Source organism: Sciurus carolinensis, chromosome 10, assembly GCF_902686445.1.
Source record: "Sciurus carolinensis chromosome 10, mSciCar1.2, whole genome shotgun sequence".
Lineage (NCBI taxonomy): Eukaryota > Metazoa > Chordata > Mammalia > Rodentia > Sciuridae > Sciurus > Sciurus carolinensis.
In genome coordinates, this window is record NC_062222.1 from 100,788,864 (window position 1) to 100,810,692 (window position 21,829).

At 38.4% G+C, this 21,829-nt stretch overlaps 1 protein-coding gene across 9 annotated transcripts in view; it reads left to right on the forward strand.

Annotated features, from left to right (window-relative positions):
- Fryl (FRY like transcription coactivator) overlaps positions 1 to 21,829 on the forward strand; it is a 235,277-nt gene that overhangs the window by 14,701 nt on the left and 198,747 nt on the right. For 8 of the 9 annotated variants that reach the window (XM_047565924.1, XM_047565930.1, XM_047565921.1 and 5 more), the window contains exon 2: positions 20,498 to 20,681. The gene's annotated coding sequence lies outside the window, so the exon portion shown is untranslated. Of the gene's footprint in view, positions 1 to 14,986; positions 15,133 to 20,497; positions 20,682 to 21,829 lie in introns of all 9 variants that reach the window. The other variant, XM_047565922.1, reaches the window with a different exon arrangement.

Sequence of the window (21,829 nt, forward strand, 5' to 3'; positions counted from 1 at the left end):
ATACTTTGAATAATGGGAATGCCAAAACACAGTTAGAAAAGAGAGATCTGATTAGAGTGACTTATCAAAAAGAATATCAAATGCTGGTGAGGATGCAGAGAAAGGAAACTCTTATACACTGTTGGGGGAATGTAAAGTAGGGCAGCCATTGTGGAAAATATAGAGGTTCCTTGGAAATCTAAAAGAACAGAGCTACCTTCTGTGTGATCTACAATTCCATTGTGAGGGTATGTATATATTTCCAGAGAAAACAACATCAGTCTTTCAAAGAGACATCTGCATTCTGCTGTCTCGAATCACCTGGGTGTCCATTGAGGGATGAATGGATCTGAATTGGGCGGGGGGAAAAAAAAGTGTCAGTAAATGTAGAACAATTAAATAGTAATTATGTAAAGTCTAAAAATAATAGAATAATAGAAATAGTCTTTGCATTCATGGTCCCTAAATTTTTTTTTCCCTCTCTTGATAAGGGTGCCCAGATATTTTATTGAGGGAAAGAGTAGTCTTTTGAACAAATAGTGCTGAGACAACTGGATTTCCATGTTGAAAGAATAAATATGAACCCCTTCCTCATATCATACACAAAAGTTAACCCAAAATGGATGATAGACCTAAATGTAAATCATAAAAGTTTTAGAAGACTAAGTAAACCTCAATGACCTTGAGTCAGTCAAAACCTTCCTGAATAAGACCAAAAGCACAATCAACAACACATTAAACAAGTAAATGGGATTTGATAACATTAAAAACATTGGTGCTTCAAAGGGCACTGTCAAGAAAGTGAAAGACAAAAATGTGTGAAACTCTCTGCAAATCATATCTAATAAGGGACTCAGATCTAGACTATGTAAATGACTCTCACTACTCAATAACAGATAATCCTATTTAAATGATGAATAATTTATGGTATACAAATTATATCTCAGAGAAAGCTGTTAAGAATGAGTCAAATGGAATATTGAACTGTGGGTGATTGAACTGATTTTTCTGACCTTCCTTTTATTGCCTCCGGCTGCTGTGGCTTCAAGCATCTTTTTCTTGCTTAGGTGCTAAAAGGCAAGATGTAGGGGATAGGGTGTGTGCTGCTGCTTCTGGATCTTCCTCTTTTTTTCAACATGGATTTGAAAAACTTCAAAACTTACAGAAAAGTTGTGAGAATAATAGTAATGTGAACTTATTACTGCTATCAGTGAGACAAATGGAATATGCTCAAAGATTTCTAGTCTTATGATGAAATTCAAAATTGAAATCTTTGTCTATCATCCCCCAACTTTTCACAGCCCTACCTTTTATACCCACAAGGTTGTAAACATTCACCCTGTTCTGTAGCTTTAATTAAGTCTCCCGTGCTTTAATTTAAGGTTGATCTGAAGTCTTTTCATTATCTTATAAATAGTCACTGCAGGGAGCTATATAGTTGCATTTCCTTTCCAACTTGTCCAGTGTCGTGACCCCATGCCATAAAAGGAAGATGTTCAAGGTCAAATGGACTCTCTTCCTGCAATCCATCAGTTGTGTTTTTTGTTTGTTTGTTTGCAGTGCTAGGGATTGAACCCAGGACCCCCTTCTGTGTCATTTTGGTTATTTTTTGTGCATTTAACAGAATATTGAACTGTAAGTGACATCTGATTTCCTGACCTTTCTTTCGCTGCTGCTGGCTGCTGTGACTCCAAGCATCTTTTTCTTGCTTTTGTTCTAAAAGGCAAAAAGTAAGGACCGAGTAGGTGCTGCTGTGTCTGGATCTTCAACGTGTTTTTGAGAACTTTAGAATTTACAAAAAGGTTGTGAAAATGGTAACGTGAACTCTTGTCTAAGTTTTACCTAAGTTCATCAGTTAGAACCATTTTGCTGTATTCCCCTTTTCCTTTCTGTGTCTTGTCTCTACATCTAGGTCTCTATGTCTAGTTGTAGCTCTAGACTTGCTTTCACTTTGGTAAATTTTTTGGGATAAAGTTGCAGATAGCCTGACTCTCTGCCCTGAAATACTTCTCCACATATCACCAAAGAAAAGGACTTTCCTCAGGCAGTCATGGAACAATGATTTGGTTGAGGAAGTTTCACATAGTTTGTTTGCCTTTGCAGGGCTGGGGATTGAATCCAGGGCCTTGTGCATGCCAGTCAAGCACTTTACCACTGACCTACATCCCCAGCCCTTCTCACAGTATTAAGAGTTGCAAGTTGCATTCTCTGGGAAGCAGGCGCCCAGACAGAATTACAGCTGTATGAACGTGAAGGAGGGAGCAGGATCAGACAGGTGAGGCTGTCAGCCTGTGATTATACTCAGTCTGCTGGTACCAGGGGCATACCTGGACTCAGGATGGTCCATTAGAGAACTTCCATGGTAGGCAGCAATTGCTTGACCTCAATCTCTGCCTTTCTCAGCTGTGACCTGGGGCTGTCCAGAGAATAGTGTGACTCTGTCTTGAAAACCAACTTGAATGAAGTAATGACTCAGTTAACTTCACTCCTCACACCTAGCAGTGAGTCTTTGAATGTGAGTGGGACCTAAACAAAACAAAACAACAAACAAACAAAACAAAAACAAAAACAAAAAAATGAGTTCCTTAACAAGGAATAAGGAAGGAAAGACTGGGGACAGACTCCAGCATTCTGTTGGAGTTTTCTGTTGCCTATCTTTTTTTTTTTTTAATTGAGAAAAGAAACTGCATTTTTGTCGTTAAGCCAGCTTCTTAATTATTCTGGCTTTTGAACAGCATTGGTTCCTTTCTTCCTTTCATGGAGTTCACCAGTTTTCTGATTTAATAGGATGAATTATTGTCTATTCCTGCTTCCCAGCTGCCATCCTGGGATTTCTTTTTCATTCTACTCTTGGATCCTTTCCACTGCTTCTTGTGTATCTCATGTCAAACTTTATTGGTTTGCATCCTAATTTTGCTAAAGGACACCTTCAAATAAATGTCGTGTTCTGCCTTGTTGCTTGTTTGGTCATTTGTACATAAAAGTCGAGGCCAAAATTACTTCACTTTGGAGATTCTTGAGACACTGACTGGTCTTCCACGATGGAGAGCTTGTGATTTTTTTTTTTTTTAAAATCCAATTTCTGATTCTTGTTTTTTTCCTCACACATTATTTAAAAATGATCTTTTCTTGGTTGCTGTGGAATTTCACAGAATTTGTCTCTTTTTCCCATGGAACAGAGGGTATGCCATTCCACTCATTCATTTATTACCTGATTCCCTATCTTATTTTGTACCTCTACTTTATTGCTGATCTTATTTTTTTTATTGTAGATGATCTGAACATCTCTTTGACACCCTTGGCCTCTTTGACAGATGCTGCACCTATTACTCATTCCTCTTTCCTTGCTAATGAAGCTGAACTTTGCTCAGGTATTGACTGCTCACGTGCTTCCTGGGCTCTTCCTCAGCCCCAAGGGGCTACTGTTACTGTTGCTCAGCCTAAAGTTATTAGGCTTAGGCATGGTGACACATAAGAGGAGTCTTCCTGGAATCTGATGTTCTTGAATTTATGAAGGTATGCTCCTTTTGGATGTTGTCTTGTTAGCTCATGCTCCTTGGAGCTGCTGAAGCCATCTTTGGTCAAGAGGAGAAAGCAAAATGATGAACGACCCTCAACTAAAAATTGTCAAAAATCGAACACTTAAAGCTCTTAACTCTGCCTCCCCACAATTTTTTTGTTCATCTTTTTTTGTTGCTCAGGCCAAAAATTTGCTGTTTTCCCAATCATTCTCTCACATCTCACATTGTTCATTAAGAAACTCCTGTAGCCTCCTCCTTGAAATTATATAATCTTCTTTTTACTTTCCTCTGCTTGCATCCTTATCTGAGCCACTCCCATTGCTTGCCTGTGTTACTGCCATAGAGCACTGCTTACCTAGGGAGCTTCTTGAGGGCTCAGCTGACCAGGCTTCTGGATTGCCATAGTCCACACTTGACATGAGAGTGACTTGGGAGGATCTGGGACAGGAAATGGCTTCCCTGCTGCGGCACTCTTGGTCCCCTCTCTCACAAGGTTCTTTGTAGTAGACACACAAAGCAGTCCTCAAGAACAGCCACATGGATGGCTTAGGAGTCCCTGTTCCTCTGGTTCTATCAGAAGCCATTATCTCGTATGACAGCCCCTGAGCATAGTTTCCAGGATCCCTACTGGCTACAAGCTCAATCAGGGGCATCTTTGCAGTAGGGCAGGCCTAAAGTTATGGCTGCTTACCAGGTGTTCAGAGTTCCTCTCAGTCTCTTTGCAATTTACCAATGGGTCATTTTTACCCTAAGCAGTGTTGCCTAGTAACACAGCTGATGTTCTGCCTGTATGGTTTCCTGGGAACAGAGCTAACAGAGCTAAGTTAACTGAATCCAAGAGCTATTTCTCATGCTGAAAGACAAGAGTTTTGCTAACACTTCAGTTACAAATAGCCTTCTAAGTAAAGGTCTCCTTGCCTCTGCTTCTACCCTCCCCACTCAGTTCTCAGCACAGTAGCCAAAGTGGCCCTTTACAATGGATGGCAGGTCATGTGACCCTTCAGCAAAGCCCGTGGAGGCTTTCCCCTTCATGCAGTATGTCTGGAGGCCCTACCTGAGCTGATCCTTACAACCTCTCTGACCTTTTTTCCTATCATTTCCTTGCTCATCTGTTAAAACTGTTTAGTTGTCACCAGGTGTGTTCTCACTTAGCACCTTCATTGGCTCTTTCCCATGGTTGGAATGTTATTACCCTTCCTAAAATACCTTCTGCTCCATCCCACCCTGTTTTTTTGGGGGGTACCAGGGTTTGAACCCAGGGGTACTTAACCATTGAGCCACACCACCACCCCCTTCTTCTTTCTTTCTTTTTTTTTTTTTTTTTTGAGTAAAAGGAAAAAGAAGGTTTATTATTTTGCTAGCAAAGGAAAAACGCAGGGGATTCCTGTCCCAGTGGCTGTGATTCTGCCCATCAGCAGAAACAGGGCTTTTAAAGAGGTGATTCAAAGGCTACGTTCCACATACTTTCTGTTGGAGTTGTAATTCACCTGTTAATTTGGAGATAGTCATTTTGAGTCAGGGACTCACTAAGTCGCTGAGGGCCTTGCTAAATTGCTGAGACTGGCTTTGAACTTGTAATCCTCCTGCCTGAGCCTCCCAAGTGCTGGGATTACAGGTATGTACCACCATGCTCTGCCAAAATACCCCCTTTTCAAAAAGATCTGTCACAGTTCCTACTGTCCCTGACACTTGCCCACCTGCTTCTTTTCTAGCTTTTCATAGTGTCTCTCACCTTTCTGTACTCCATAATTTACTTATTGTATCTGTCATTTATTGTTACCTGCTGTTAGCATGCTGGCTTCATGACGGCAGGATTCTTTATCTGTTATGTGCATTGACGAATCTCAGCTGCCTAGGAACAGAGCCTGAAACATAGCTGATGTTCGTATTTTTTATGTACGTGTGTGGCTTATGCAAGACATGCATCTGTTTCCCATATGTACTGGGTAGGTAAGTGGGCCTGGACTGGTGGGCTGCCTCTGATGTAGTCAACATGTGTCTTCAGTGTCTTGGGCAGTTCTAGTGTTCAGTCAGGAGGAAACAGATCCATGCGCACATATACCCCTTTCCAGGATGGCCAACTTTTTTAAAAAAATTTTTTTGTTGTTGTTGTAGATGGACATAATACATTTATTTTTATTTATTTATTTTTACGTGGTGCTGAGGATTGAACCCAGTGCTTCACAGGTGCTAGACAAGTGCTTTACCACTGAACTACCTTCCCAGGCCCTAGGATGGCCAACTTCACTTCTCATGTTTCCTTGGCCAGAACTTTGTCTGTAGTGCTACAGCCAATTACAAGGAAAGCTGGGAAATGTAATTTTTGAGTGGGTAGCCATGACCATAGCTAAAACTTGTGGGTTCTGTTACTAAAGGAAGGAGAATGGACATCAGGTCATAAAATTATGCTTGATAATTCACACTCACTTGTAGTGGGCTTCCTCTGTGCTGTTTTAAAATATATGCATTTTTTTTCACTATGAAACCTTGTTACAATAGGTCCTTTGTTGTCCATTTTTGGTAGTGTAGAATTTAGAAGTGAATTTTAAAGGGAAGACTGACTTAAGTTGAGATTGTGGCATTGTCTTTGAAATAGCAATACACATATTATTGTTCTTTTTCAACAATGTCCTCCTTTTGTTTGGATGGCAACCAGGCGTAGAGCCAGCTGAGGCAGTCTTATCAAAACGCTCTCAGGATTCTTCAAGACTTCTGTGAATTGAATCGTCTCGTTTCATTTTCTTTAACTCAAGTCAGTGAGATGATCTTTGGTAAAATCCACATTGCTAATGATTCTGAATTGTTTTTAATCTGGACAGAATATTGCAGATTTGAATAAAATAAGTTTTAAAGCAGTATTCTACCTTGCCTACCCTCTTCACGCTGGCAACCCCGTTTACTGTAGTACAAAGTTTTGTTTTAGGTGAGAAAGATATTTCAAGAGTGAGAGTTCTTTTTAAGATTTTCCCCAAAATAGCCTTTAAGAAACGAATGTTTTTAAATTGTCTACTTAAAAATTATCTCCAACAAATACTGCCTTGTGAGATTTAATTAGTTTGCTTTTAAGTCCTCCACATGTGAGTTACAAATGCAAGGATATTATTGTCCAACTCTTGCCCTGGAATTTTTTTGGGGGGTGAATATATTTATGTGGGGACATCAACATCAGTCTCCCTCCCTCTCTTCCTGCCTCGTATTTCCACCATCTCTTCTGGCCTTCCTTTTCTGCGTCTGTTTTTCTTTCTCCCCATCCCCTTAACTCATCTCCTCTCCCCAGTCTCCCACCCCATTGTAGGATCAGGGGAGGGTTCTGCTTTTTTCAGAAGAAGTAGTTGGGCTGTCCTTGATATCCATATTGCCGTGTGAAAAGCCACTCAAAACAGTGGCTTTAAACAAAAACAATCACTCACTTTGTTCATACACACGGGGGTGGCCCAGGCTCAGCCAGGCGTTTCTCACATGGTTTCTCTCTGGAAGCTACACTCAGGACAGTGACTTGGGAGGGAGGTCTTCTCTCACGGATCTGGCCCTTGCCTGGGAATAATCAAGCCGCAGGGGACTTCTCTCTTTAAGTGTACTCATCATGTGGTTTCCACAGGGTGGCCTGGGGTAGTGGGACTCCTGAGGTGGCCCTCAGTCCCCAGAGGGTCTTCCCAGTCACGGCTCAGAACTGGACCTCCCCTGTGCAGCTTTCTGTTTGTGAAGGCATCTCTAAGACTTGCAGGGCATGGGGAAGGGTCATAGGTCCACTCCTTGGCAGGAGGCCTCTCGAAGAATTTGCAGACCTGTTTTAAAACCACTGCTTGAGTCTTCCACTGTCATCTGTTAGAATTAGACCAGTGAGTACCAGGGTGGTGCAGACCCTTGTTAGGGAAGAGGGCTGTGCCTCCTAACCACAGTGGCCCATCATGGGGAAAAACAAGTGTCTGCCTTTGCTGGCACATCCTGGTGTCCTTACTTTATTTGAAACATTCCTCCACAGGTTTTTAAAAATAAGTTTTTAATTGGTACATAGTAATTGTACATATTTATGGGGCGCATGTGGCATTTCAGTATCTGTATAAATGTGCAGTGATCAGATCAAGGTAATTGGCACATCCATCGCCTCTCTTTGTGTAGGGAACATTCCAAATCTTCTCTATTAGCTGTCTCCTCCACAATTTTTAATGGACTTATGTCTTTTCAGTAGATCCAGGTTTTATTTCTGACATTGTACTTGGCTCAAGACTTGTAGAAATCCTTGAGTCATCTCTCTTTTTAACCAACATGGTGTTTAATCTGCTCCCAAACACTGAGTACCTGCTTCACACTGGGTACTTGATTTTGATGGTCTAAATGCCTCTCAACCGGTTTTCCTCCCTGACTCTCATCATCACTGCCTTAGTACAGGCCTTTGTGGTCTCTAACCTAGGTCCCTTCTGCCCTCTCCATTCCTTCTTCCAGGTGCCTGCTATTTGGGTGCATTTTTCTAAAACTCCGCGATGATGCTGCTGTTCCCTGGGTTCAGCACTCCATGGTCCTTAGTGTGTGTGAACCCATTACTTTTCTGATTTGTTTCCAGCAAAATCAGACTTTTCTCTTGCCATTCCCTGCAAATGCACATTTTTCTGTAGCCACACTGAATTTCTCACTGTGCTTCTAACTTCCTGGATCTTCTTTTACTCTTTGCCTCTGCCCGCCCCCCCACCTTATCCCTCTTTTATGGAGAAAGAGAGAGAAAAGCACTTTTCGTAATGTGCTTTTTTTAAAAACTATTTTCTTATATTGAGTGTAAATCACATGATTTCATACTATATAATAGAGTGGAAGATGTTGAGAATTTTATAATAAATTTTTAATCTTTTGCAAATAGTGCAATTGTGGTTAATATAGTAAAAACCTTTCCTTGTTTGTAATGATTCCTATGATTAGACTAAGTATAGGATTTTTAAAACAATTTGTTTTCTCAAGTGAAAGATTTTAGTCCTGTGATCTGGTTTCACATGTCACTGTTAAGTGAGACCTTTCTCTTTAATGTAGCTTAGAGTAGTCCTCTCAGATGTCACAGTTTCTTCTTAGCTGCTTTGTAGCCTTGGATTTCTTTTTGAAGCAGGCATATGTAACTAATTTGTTGACTTTCTTTGTTATTCCATTCTCAAAGATTCTTTGAAGTTCTCTCTATAACTTAATGACTTTGAACAATTAAAGGTTAATTAACTTATGAATTGGCATTTTTCCCTTGTCATTTACAATTCTCCTTGCTTTCCTCAGACTGGCAGGCTTACTTTTTTTCCTTTTCTTTCTTTCTCATTTAACAATTTTATTGAAGCATAATTCACATGTACCATAAAATTTCCCCTTTTGAAGTTTTCCATCTAATGGATTTTAGCATATTCACAGAATTGTACAACCATCTCACCACTAATTTTAGAACACTTTTATCACCCCCAAAAGCAATTCCTTACCCATTAGTAGTCATCCTCTCCCCCACTAATTTACATTCTATTTCTATAGATTTGTTCACAAACTTTTTTAAAGCATTCTTAGTAAATACACTTATTGGCTAAATAACTGCAACACTTCTTTTAGATACTAACCTAGCTTGTACTGGTGAAGGTTCTCCAGAGAAGCTAAACCAAGGGTGTGTGTGTAGAGGTTTTTGTTATAATAGGTATGCAGTGGTGTCTGATCATCATTTTAACTTAAATTTCCCTGATGCCATATGTCATGGAACTTTTTTTCCATAAGTATATTAGCCATCCTTATATCATCTGTGATGACATGACTGCTCAGATCTTTGATCCTTTTTAATTTTTTAAAAAATACTTTTTTAGATGTTGATAGACCTTTATTTTATTCATTATTCCTATGTGGTGCTGAGACTCAGCCCCAGTGCCTCACACATGCTAGGCAAGCACTCTACCACCGAGTTATAACCCCAGTACTCTGAGTTAATTTTTGTTGAGGATGTAAGTTCTGTATCTAAATTTATTTTTTTGCACATGAATGTCCAATTATTTTAGGATCATTTGTTGAAAAGTTTATCTCTTCTCCATTGTATTGCTTTGCCTCTTTTAGATCACTTAACCATATTAATGTGGGCACATTTCTGGGTTGTTTTGTATTGTTTACCTATTTATTCCTTTGCCAGTGCTACACTCTACCTTGATTACAATAGCTTTACAGTAAGCATTGGCCTGGGTAGTATCAGTATTCCATTTGTTCTTCCCCATCAATATCATGAAGGCTAATTCTGGATCTTTTGACTCTAAAGTTCAGGATGAGTTTGTCAATATCCACAAACTAACTTGCAGGAATCTTTTTTGTTTTTGTTTTCTTGGTACCAGGGATTGAACCCAGGGGTACTTAACCACTGAGCCACATCCCCATCCCTTTTCATCTTTTATTTAGAGAGGCAGTCTTGTTGAGTTGCTTAGGGCCTTGCTAAATTGCTGAGGCTGACTTTGAACTCATCTTACTCTTGCCTCAGCCTCCTGAGCCACTGGGATTACAAGCGTGCACCACCATGCCCAGCACTTGCTAGAATCTTGATTGGGTTTACACTGAATATAGAGATCAAGTTGGGAAGAACTGACATCCTGACAATATGGAGTTTTTCTATCCATGAACGTGGAATACCTATATAGTTCTTCCTAGGTTGTTTCATCAGAGTTCTGTAGTCTTCCTCAATACATATTTTGTTAAATTTCTAAGTAAATATTTAATTATAGGTATTTTATTAAACTTATACCTAAGTATTTTCATTTTGGGGGGTTGCTAGTGTAAATATTGCTATATTTTAATGTCAGATTCCACTTATTCATCCTGGTACAAATGATCCCTGACTCATAATGCTTTGATTTACCATATTTCAACTTTATGATGGTGTGAAAGTGATGTGTGCTCTTCAGAAACCATGCTTCAACTTAGGAATTTTGGTCTTTTCCATGGCTAGGGATATGAAACTTTTATGATGCTAGGCAGTGGCATTGAGCTGCAACTTCCAGTCAGTCACACAATCATGAGGGCAAACAGTTGATATGCTACAGTGTACTATGTTGCTGATGTTTGTTGCATATAGGTTAAATAAATTACACGAGATATTCAATATTTTATTATAAAACGGGCTTGGTGTTAGAAGATTTAATCCAACTGTAGGCTCGTGTGAGCGTTCTGAACGTGTTTAAGGTACATAATGCTTGGATGTTTGATAAGTTAGGTGTACTAAATGCATTTTTGACTTATGATATTTTCAACTTACCATGGAATTTGTCAGGATGTAACCCTGTCATAGTTAACGGAGCATCTGTAACCAACATGCTAGTCAAGCTAGGTTTGCATATGCTGCAACGAAAACAATTCCCTAACTCTCAGTAACTTAAAACACAAAAGATTTACTTCTCTTAAGTCCATGTCTGTCAGGCAATTTGCCTTTCCAGGGAGGCTTAGCATTACACCTCAGCACAGACGCCTGCCACACTGATTGCAGAGACCAACAGTTAAACCCTTCTTCTAGAAGTTTATAAATCAGTTCTACTCATATTTCTTTAGTTGACACAAGTCACCTAACTATGCCTAATTTCAGGCGGGAAAGGTACAATCCTCCGTAATGCTGAGAAAGAGGCAAAGTGGATAATACTGTTAAGTTGTGTTTTTTTGAGAGAAAGTGTTTAGTGTCTTTAATGCTGATTTGTAAACATTCCTTGGTAAGCATGACCACCCCTCCATCACTCCAAAAAATGAGCAACTATTTTAGAAAAGCAACAGATTTTTTGCCTTTCATAGCTTTGTTGAAAAGTTTTCTAAGGTTGTTATTATTGGAATTCAGAAAAATTCACCTGTTCTTTATAATCTGCCAATTCTCTGCACAAGATTAGTGACTTTCTTTTCTTTTCTTTTTTTTTTTTTTTTATTCTAAGCGCATTATTTAGTGCTGATAAATAGCAGCAGCTCTTTCATGGTTTGGCTGTGTTAAAGCTTATATTTCCTCTTTCCTTTCTCTCAAAGGACAGAGGACTTTGCTGAGTTGATTTAATGAATTTGATGGGCGGAAGGGTTGAGCATGGTCCATTTTCTCCTGGGGCTCACTTTCATGGCCTGGACTGGCAGGAGGTTCTCAGACGGTTGCAGGCAGGTTCCTTCTCTTTTCTCTTGTGCCTACGTTAAAATGTTTTTGTGGAAATTCGAAATTTCTGATGATGCTCAAATTCTCTCTTATTGATTTAAGTCATCTAGGGATATTAGAACAGGGAGCTAAGTCATCTTAGGTTATTAGCTGAGTGTTGTACCTCCGTTTAAGCTGGTTTACATATAAGTTGATCCAGGTATTTCATAGGAAGAAAGCAAGCAATTTAAATTCTGTTATTTTTCTGGAGGTATTAGGTTACGTGTCAACATGGATATAAGAAAAGATACAAAAATGCTTTGGATTTATGTGTTGAAAGCAGCAGGCAAGGTCACCTCCCTTCCTGTCTTTCTGTACCACTCAAAACCCCTCAAGAGGCAGTAAAATGGAAATTTTATGATATTGTTAATATTTATTAAATAATATGTTTGCAAGACTTCGCCAGTTTTTTTTAGTGCTTGTTTATTATCATGGGCAGCATTTATTTAATCAAAAAATGTTTATTGTGACCAATAGGAAAGCTGGCGTGACCAAAATTGGGGAAAGGAAAGGGCAGAGAGATCATGGATTTTTTGTCGCCCCCGTATTTACAGTATAAAACTAGTAGAGAATTTTTAGCATGGATGGAGTGACTGCTCTGATATTCTAAAAAGATTGCCCTGGTTACTATGTGGAGAATTGAGGATGTGGTGGATACAGGGCCATCATTTAAGAACCAGCTTTGAGCCGTAGACAATGATGGCTCTGACTGCAGTGGCGGATGAGGATATGGAGAAAAGTGGTCAGATTTGAGACTTACAGTATTTTAAAGACAAGTATGACAGAACTTGCTGACGGATTGGTTTTGGGGGTACAAGAAAATAAATGTGCTCACCAGATATTTGGCCTTAGCAATTAGAAGAGTGTTGGCGTTATTTACTCAGGTGCATTGGTGGGGGTAGGCAAAGAGTTTAGTATATCAAGAGTTGAGTTTGAAATAGCTAGATTGTGGAACCAACCTAGATGCCCTTCAATTGATGAATGGATAAAGAAACTGTGGTATATATACACAATGGAATATTATTCAGCCATAAAGAAGGATAAAATGATGGTATTTGCTTGTAAATGGATGAAGTTGGAAAGTATCATGCTAAGTGAAATAGGCCAAGTCCAAAAAACCAAAGGCCGAATGTTTTCTCTGGTAAGTGCATGACTGTATATAATGGGGAGTTGCAGTGGGCGGGGGGAGAGAGAAGAATGAAGGAACTTTGGATGGTGTAGAGGAAAAAGGGGTGGGAGGGGGTGGGGGACAGAAAGATAGTAGAATGAAACAGACAGTACATACCCTATGTGTATGTATGATTACATGAATGGTATGAATCTACATTGTGTACAACCATAGAAATGAAAAGTTGTACCCCAATTTGTGTACAATGAATCAAAATGCAGTCTGTAAAAAATAAAAAAGATTTTAATAAAAAAGTTTTAGATGTTCAGATTAGTATCGCTCAACTTGTAAGGTCTATGAAAATATTCCAGAATCCAAAAAATTCAAATATCTGAAACACCTGTGGTCCTAAGCATTTTGGATAAGGAATATCAACCTGCAGGGTACTTTTCCACGAGCTGCCCTCTAGAAAAGTTGTATTCATTTATATTCAGATCTCAAGATGGACCAGAAACATTTCAATTTGTGCCCAGTTTGTCCATAAAAAAAGGTTTTCTTTAGAAACACACACACACACACACACACACACACACACACACAGTTGAGTTTGAGACCCTTTCGACGTCTTCTGAACAGCTGATTGCAGAGAGCCCTGACCTCTGGCATGGAGATACTATTGTCTGCTGATAAACTTGATTCCTTGGGATCAGATAAGACCACTTAAGGGTAAACGTCAGTGGACAGGAGGTTGGGAACTGACGCTGGGTTCCCTAACATTAAGTTTGAAAAGAAAGAGAGGAAGAGCAGCTCATGAGGAAGAGGAAGAAAACCAGAACACCTGGCATTTTGTAATCTAAGTGAGGAAGGTGTTTCAAAACATGGGACAGGCATGCTGCTTTTGAGTGGAGGAAGATGAGGACTGAACATTGGCCGTTAGATGTCATGAGGCGTGGAAGTATTGACTAGCTCCTTGGGACTGTAGAGGTAGAAAACCTTGGATAGAAGAAGGACTGAGAAGCAGGCAGTGAGTGAAATGCTAGCGTCTGTCATCTGGAGGGCTCATATCAGGAAGCAGAGAATGCAGCATTGGCAAGGGGCGGTTTGGGACAAAGGGATTTTTTTTCCTTCCTTAAGGTAGAAAAGTATGATCTAGCCTGTTTGCTGATGTGCATGATCGTTTAGGAAGGGAGAAAAAGGTGAGTGTTTGGTCACCTTGACGCTGCTGTTCTCCACTTTAAAAAGTAGTTTGGAGACGGCTGGGGCAGAGCTGGAAGTTTTGTGTGCCCCCTGCCTCAGGGAGCCTTGGTAGATTTCACTTATTTTTCTGCTTTTGGCTTGCTTAGTCTTATTGTGTATCATGATAGATGTTTATCTTTCACATTTCTGGTAAATGGTGATTATTAGGAAGTTGAACCAATTGTGTCTGAAAAATGCAAAAGACATTTAACGGGGAATGTGTTTCCCAAGGCCCATTGTTTACCACCAAAAGGAAACCACTGACTTCTTGTTACATCAGTGAAGATAAAATTATTTTGTGAACACAGAACTCCTTTTATGACTGACATTTTTCATACTGTGATCTGAAGAAATTATTTTATGAAAACAATAAGTTAATGGGAAATGTAGACTTTTGCTTTGAGTGGGGACTTAAAGGGAGTGAAAGCCTAAAAAAAAAAAACCTCATTTCTTCTCTTCATCATATTTTAAATTCTTCTAATTGTGTAGTAGTGACTCTCATTTCCATTATGAAAAATATAGCTTGAGAAATTAAAAAAATGTATTTAGTTTTTAATAATTTCTTGAAATGTAACAGAATTTTAGCTAATTTTAAGAGAGAAAATGATCACTATATAGTGGTGGGAATATTTACTCTCAATCTGAAGCAGAGGGAAGAAATATGTATTTCTGTAAATATGGCTAATATTATTGGGAAAACATTTAATGTGTAAATAGATCATGTTTTACAACCTTGTGTTTCTTCTCCCATTACAAATTCATGTTTAGTAAAGAATTCCGCAGGTAAAATTTGATTAAAAACAACAAAAATTTATAGAAGATGAAGATTTAATAATAGATTTGGGCTTGCTAGAGACCAGACTTCTTGAACCATTGGACTTCTCAGTTAGAATTTTATCCTCCACCCTTGTCCTCCACTGCCCCTGACTCCCCACTGCAAAAAGCAAAAAAAACCAACCTGTGTTTTTTGTTTTGTTTTGTTTTGTTTTGTTATTGTAGTAACAAAGCCTTCCACTTTCTGAGCATCTAAGAAACATGCACATGGATGAGTCTCCCAACAGCCAGAGCTTAGATGAAGCTGGGTTATAAGCTGTGTGTATCCTGCCCCTCCACTGCCTACCTGTTGATCACTGGGCTGGTCAGAGGTCAGTGACCTTGAATGCTTGCATTCTAGCTAAGGAGAGAGGCAATAAGGAGCTAAATAGGTAAATACAAATGAGCATAGGTCAGGTAGCCATAAACTTTGTGGTGAAAACAAAATGGAAATAGGGTGTTGACGTGTGGCCTACTTGATAGTAGTTCTCTTCTGAACCTCCATTTTCTCTTTTGTCAATTGGGAGTCTTAATAATCTAGCTTGTTAGAAGATGTGGTATGTGAAATACACTTAGCAGGAATACCTGATAATCAAATGCATCTTACTCCTTTTCCTTTTCCTTCTGTAACTTGAGTCCCCTGCATCTCCAGTATAGTGTCATATAATACATCTTGGCTGGAGGATGTTTAAATCTTGTCTTTGTGTGGTTTTGAAGGTCTTGTTGAAAAAGTACAGAACAACATAGATGAACCTTGAGAACTTTAGCTTAGTAAAATAAGTCAGTCACAGAAGGACAAATGTGGATTCCAATTTAATGAGATACCTCCAGTAGTTACCCTGGAGAAAGCAGAAGGGCAGTTGCAGAGTCCGGGTAGGAGAGGGGAGTTACTGTGTAATGAATACAGAGGTTCAATTTCGCAAGATGAAGAGTTCCAGAGTGGCTGATGGTAATGGTCGTATGACAATTTGAGTGTACTTACTTTGCACTTAAAAATGGTTAGGATGGCAAATTATATGTTACATGTATAACATATTTTAAAAAAGTAAACAGTTAAAAAAAAAGTAAGTGGTAAAACTATTGTTTTGGTAAGACCCTTACCCCCTTTTTGGGTTAGCGAATCAATAAACTAATATGAATCATGAAATAGTGGTTTTGTGGTTTTTATATGAGGTGTCCCCCAAAAGCTCATATGTGAGACAGTGCAAGAAAATTTATAGGTGGAATGATTGGGTCTTAACCTAATCAGTGCATTAATGCACTTGAATGGATTAATGGGTGGTAACTGTAGGCAGGTAGAGTGTGGCTGGAGAAGGTAAGTCACTGGGGGCATACCTTTGGGGTATTTATTTTGTCCCTGGCGAGCAGAGCTCTTTTTTCTGATTGCCATGACCTGGCTGCTTTCTTTCTCCATCCCCTTCTGCCATGATGTTCTGCCTCACTTGGACCCAGAGCAGTGGAGTTGGCAGTCTTTGGACTGAGACCTCCGAAACTGTGAGCACCAGATAAACCTTTCCTCCTCTAAAATGGTTCTTGTCAGGTCTTTTGGTCATAGCAGCAAAAGGAAAAGCTGACTAAAACAAGTGGGTTGCTGTTCTTGTATCATGAATCTACATGAGAGCTCTCATAAGATGAAAACTTGATCAGAAATTTACATTGTCTTAACTTTCAGATGTTTCAGAATGGTTGCTTGTAGAGCAAAGAGCACTGTGTGACTGGAAAAGACATTTTCTATTGTTTTGTCAATTAAAAAATATTTATTGGGCACTCATTGTGTTGAATGAACAACAGTAATAGCATTTGCTGAGTGATATCTGCCAGCTATTGTTCTAAGTTTCCACTTAACAGTACTCGTGGTATTTATAACACTTTATAATCTTCATAAAACAGCCTCGAAGGTATTCTCATTATACTGTTGAGAAACCTGAGGCCCTTGAGTAGGTAAGTGATTTTCTACTTTGAAAATGAGTTTAGAGGAATTCCATTGCACAGACATGGAGCAAGGGCAATCCAGGTGGCAGAAAGTGGGCTGTGGATCTGGGTGAAGGGATGATTGATTAGGATGTATTTGCACAGAGCAAAGAGCTCAGCCTGCAGGCCAGGTAATGTTTGGGAGATGGGCTAAATGGTTTAGTCTCTTCCTTCAGAATCTTGACTCCCAGGACAGTGAGTTTTTGGACTTTAGTCTGTAGACATCAAGAGCATGAATTTACCACACCAGGAACTGTTGTGATCATCGTTGTGCACTGGAAATCAATATCTGAGGTGCATCAGAGTACTGAGAGAAGAGGGGTCAGACACCAGTTAGCGTGACCCTAACAGTTTTCTTGGGGTTATTAAGAAGGGTATTTTCATACAGTAGCTGGAGTCAGAGTGCAATGACTGGTATTTGAGGACTCAGTTAAGTTAGGAAGAAGAGGCACAAATGTGGTCACAAGAGGAAATGGAGCTTCTATGGAGGAACATGAGTGTAAGCGAGAGACTTTTCCTGTCGTTTTTTTTTTTTTTTCTTCTTTTTTTCATAATGTAATGGACAACTAAATATATAGGTTTAGGTTTGAAAAGGGAGGATTTTTTAGAGGTCTGTGTTGAAAATTGTCTTCACACATGGAGCGTAAGTGCACAGGAAGGAGGGACTTCAGTGACCTTTCATTGAATTTGAAGGGTCAACATGGGGCCACCTCTTCCTGTTTAAGAGATGAGGGCATCTGAGGAGATTATGGGACCCAGAACTTGAGTAGAACAATTTCATCCTGTGTAAGAGGAAACTGAGGAGGTCCATCATCACTGAGTATGTGTAGAATAATATAATATAATTTTGTTTGTCTTTCATACAAATAATTTACATAGAGTAAAAGCTCTTTTACAAAATATTGATTGTATAATATACTGGCATTTGGGTTGTTTAAACAGAAATTTTGTTTAAAAAGAAGAGGAAAGATACATACCTTACATATTTTATGATTAACTGTATAAATGTTGATAGTTCACCAATCTGTATAGTCGTTTGTTTCTGTAGAAGGTTTTTAGAAGGACTTGTCTATTAGATCATAAGATTACATTTTTATAAAGTATATCTTGTTATACTCATTTTTGATGCAATATGTAACTAAATTGCATAATTATAGTAAATTCAACTGACATAAACAGATTTTGGAACAAACACAATTTACTCCCTGTGCAGACATGCTTCTCTGTTGGGAGAAAAACGTGATGGTGTGTTAGAGAGAACTCACTCCTACTTCCCCAAAGAAATTGAAATTCAGAAGTTGTGACTTGTTCATGGTTTAGCAAGAATATATTTTTATTTTTAAATCCAATGCTTTTTCCAGAGTTGCAAGATAATAAGGAATAATATGTCAAATATTGGTTAGTAGTGAAGAAGTTATAGACAGTAGTTTTTTAAAAAAGAAGTAGTTTTATTGATATACTTTTTATACCACTACTAATTAAAAAAATTTTTTTTAAACCCAGGAGTGCTTTACCACTGAACTGCTTTCCTGGTCCTTTTTATTTTTATTTTTGAGACAGGATCTGGTTAAGTTGCTGAGATTGACCTTGAATTTGCAATCCTCCTGCTTCAGCCTCCTGAATCTCTGGGATTATAAGCAGGTGCCACTGTACCCAGCCAAATAACCAATTTAAAGTGTAGGATTGGAGGTGTTGATGTATTCACAGAGTTGTATACTATCACCCCAATTGACTTTTAGAATGTTTTCATCCTAAAAGAAACCCTATACTAATTAGTAGTCATTCCCCATTTTTCTCTTTTGACTTTAGGTGACCAGTAATCTATTTTCACTCTATAGATTTGTCTATTCTGGGCATTACATATAAATGCAGTCTTGTAAAATATGGGCTTCTGTGAATGACTCCATTCACTAATAGCATAATGTTTTTAAAATTCATCCATGTTGTAACATGTATCAGTACTTTATTTCTTTTTGTAGCAGAAACTATTCCATTGGGTGGATATATCACATTTTATTTATCCATTCATTGATTGATGATGGTTAGGTTGTTTCTATCATTTGACTGTTGGAACTAATTCTGCTCTGAACATTTATTTACTTATTTTTGTGTGGATGTATGTTCATTTCTCTTGGGCATTTACCTGGGAGTGGAATTGCTGTGTCATGTTAAACCTTTGAGGAACGGCCAGACTTCCTCAAAGCTGCTGTACCATTTTACATCCCCACCAGCAGAGTCTGAGGCTCCACCCACATACTTGCTAACATTTGTTATCTGTCTTTTTGATTATAGCCATCAGCTTCAGTCAGTGTATGTTGGATTGCTACCAGTGGCAGAGAACAGGGTTCTTTTGAAGACTAAGGAAATAACTTTCATTTGATTTTTCAGGAAAGTGACCTCATTCTACTGATATAAATCAGTATAATCTATATACCTATGTCTATTTATATATCTCAACTCATATTTTTATGAAAGAGGGATGAAAGAATAAATTAATTTTGGGAATTACAAAACAATTTAATTTTGTTTGAACATTCACATTTCAGAAGTCAGAAGACACATCCCAACTCTCATCCCTGTTTCCTTATTGTCTACTTTTTGGGGGGAGTACCGGGGATTGAACTCAGGGGCACTTGACTACTGAGCCAAATCCCCAGCTCTATTTTGTATAGAGATAGGGTCTGACTGAGTTGTTTAGTGCCTTGCTTTTTGCTGAGGCTGACTTTGAACTCACCATCCTCCTTCCTCAGCCTCCCACGCTGCTGGGATTACAGGTGTGTGCCACTGTGCCTGGCTTTCCTTATTGTACTTTCTAGGGAACCATTTGACCAATTTCTTATGTTATCATTACAGTGCTTTTGTGTACTTCTTTCTTTCTCTTCCCCTTTTCTTAAATGCAGACAATAACTTTTTTAAAACACAGAATACAGCATGTTATTCATATGTTGCTTATTTAATATAGTGTGGTAATATTCCTCACTCATTTTACAGCTGCATGGAATCTCCTTTTACGAATATGCCATAGGTGATTTTTACCAATCCTCTTGGGTGGTTTTCTAAATTTCGCTTTTCAAGTAATACCATAATAATCTTGCTGTACAACTGTCATTCTGCAAGTATCCAGTTTTATTTGTAAGATGGTTTCCCAGGAAGAGGATTTCTGGGTCAAAGAGACAATGTATTAGTCACCTTGTTGATGACATTGATAACAGCCACCAGCAATGGAGAGTGCCTGTCTCCTGGGGACCCTTTCAGAGACAGGCTGTGTAGGCACTATCATGACCTTTGTGTCATTAAGAAGCAGGTAATTCTGACTCACATTTTCTTTAAGATAGTGAGGGAGTTTGTAATCTACTCAAAAAGATAGGTGGTGAAAAACATTTAAAACTCTTGAAAGATGAATTCTCAGTGTCTTCTCTTTTCTTCAGATAGTTTATCTGTGGAGTTCAGATATTTTAATTTTACTTTTTGCTGGTGATTGAACCCAGGGCCTCATGTGTGCTAGGCATGTGCTCTACCACTGACCCATGCCCCTAGCCCTGAGATATTAAAAAAAAAATGTTTCTTGTTTTTGAATATTTTTTGTAAGTTTTTCTTGACCAAATTCTCAATTACATAATATTAATTTAATTAGTGATATGTTATATGGCAACTGCTAAAAAGTTAACTTTGGTTTCAGGCATGGCTGTTACTAATAACCAATCATATTTCCTCCTTCTGATTTAGGTCTTCCAGCCTTCAACATTCCATATTCTGCTTCATACATGGGGAATCACTGCTGCTTTGCCCCAGGTGCCCACTTGAGTGCCTGTAAAGTACGAGCTACAGATTGAAGAAGCTTCTAGATGGATCCTTTCCAAATTTTGTGTCTTTTCTACAAAATCTGTGCCTCAATAACCATTTCTAAGTGGTAAGTATATGTACTTTTTTTTTTTTTTTTTTTTTTTTTTAAAGAATAGTGGAAATTTATAAACCAATTGTTTGGACTGCTTCCTTCCTTTTCTGGGCCTTCTCTTTACATACAAGCTAATACTTACACTTTTTTTCTTTTTGTTAAGTTTTTCTAAATCACATCTAAAAATAGTAGTAGCATTAGGTTTTTGGATGCTTCAAAAGATTCTTAACACATTACATTCTGGGTACAATATAATGTAATATTTATAAAGAATAAATATAAAATATGTGAACAGCTTTATGCGTGTGTACTTTGTGTACTTTATGTACTTTATATGTTCTCTGTAATCCCTTATTGTAAGGCTGAAGAAGTATATCCTATTACTGTCTTTTCCTATCTATTTATATTTTGAGCCCATTGAATCAAGAAGATCCTCTTACCTCCTGGTGATTGCAAATTACATCCGTATTTATGGAGAAAATAAGAGAGGTGCATAATGCCAGCTCTTTTTGTTGCGTGGCATTATCTGAGCCTTTTCATATTTTAACATTTTTCTGGAAGCATAAATGATAGCTAACCCATTTTCTGGGCATCTCTGAGGTTTGCTCAGAACACACATTTAGGGGTTTGATGGTAGGGGAGAAAACTGAGCTGAAATGGGAGACCTTAAAATCAAACGATTGTAGTTTGAGCAAATCAATGCATATTTGCCAAGTGCCTGCTATGTGTGAATGAAAATACATAGTGACATTTAGTATAGTAAAGAAGTCACCAGATGGGAACTGTGGCGTTAGATGAGGATGAAAGGTGGGTAGGTAGAGTGAAGAATGGAGTACATTTTAACTCTAGTTCTCATCATTAACCACAAAGTATTCTTGAGTACAAATGAATTAGCCTTACCAGACCTCAGTTTTCTCATCTATGAAATGAGTGAATTAGACTAAATGATTTGTAAGTGTTTTGGTGCTTTCCTACTCTTAACACTTTATGAAGTTAATGAACAAAATTTTTTTTTTTTTTTAGGATACGTGTTCTTCTGTCTCCTGATAGAGACACTTTTGTTCTATTTTCATTAAATTATGGGAAAAGAATAAGATCCCACTATTAAAATGTTTTCACTTACCCCTTCTGTTTTGAAGTTGATGTCTTTTTTTTTAATATGT